Source organism: Arachis hypogaea, chromosome 12 (assembly GCF_003086295.3).
Source record: "Arachis hypogaea cultivar Tifrunner chromosome 12, arahy.Tifrunner.gnm2.J5K5, whole genome shotgun sequence".
Classification (NCBI taxonomy): domain Eukaryota; kingdom Viridiplantae; phylum Streptophyta; class Magnoliopsida; order Fabales; family Fabaceae; genus Arachis; species Arachis hypogaea.
Window position 1 is genome coordinate 76,074,884 of NC_092047.1, and position 795 is coordinate 76,075,678.

Here is a 795-nt window from a genome sequence, read left to right on the forward strand (position 1 = left end):
AGATCAAACAAGAAGACTTACCAAGAACAACTTGAAGATCATGAAGAATACCATGAATGCATGAAATTTTCGAAAAATGCAAGATGCACATGCAATTGACACCAAACTTATGATATGACTCAAGACTCAAACAAGAACACAAAATATTTTTGATTTTTATGATTTTCTAAATTTTTTTTTTCCAAAATTATTGTGAAAAATAAAAATAAGGATTTCAAAATTTTTAATATGAATTCCAGGAATCTTGCCATGTTAGTCTTAAAGCTCCAATCAAAGGGTCAGGCATGGCTTAATAGCCAGCCAAGCTTTAGCATATAATTACATGGACTGGAGTGATTAGTTGAATGCCAATCCCAAAGTAGTTTGGGTATGGCTTTACAGCCAGATAGGCTTCAACATGCTTCATGAAACACTAGAATTCATTCTTAAAAATTTTGAAGAAAAATATATTTTTGAAAACATTTTTTTTTTCGAAAATAGATGAGAAAATTTTAGAAATATTTTTTTTTGAAAAAATTTTTGAAAATAAAATAAAAAGAAAATTACCTAATCTGAGCAACAAGATGAACCGTCAGTTGTCCAAACTCGAACAATCCCCGGCAACGGCGCCAAAAACTTGGTGCTGTTGCCGGATCAAAAGGGAATCTGGCACTGATGTTACCGGACCAAAAGCTTGCCGAAAACTCAAACAATCCCCGGCAACGGCGCCAAAAACTTGGTGCACGAAATTGTGATCTCCAGGCTCGAACAAATCCTGGTAATGGCTCCAAAGCTTGGTGCTCTGATCTTAATTCA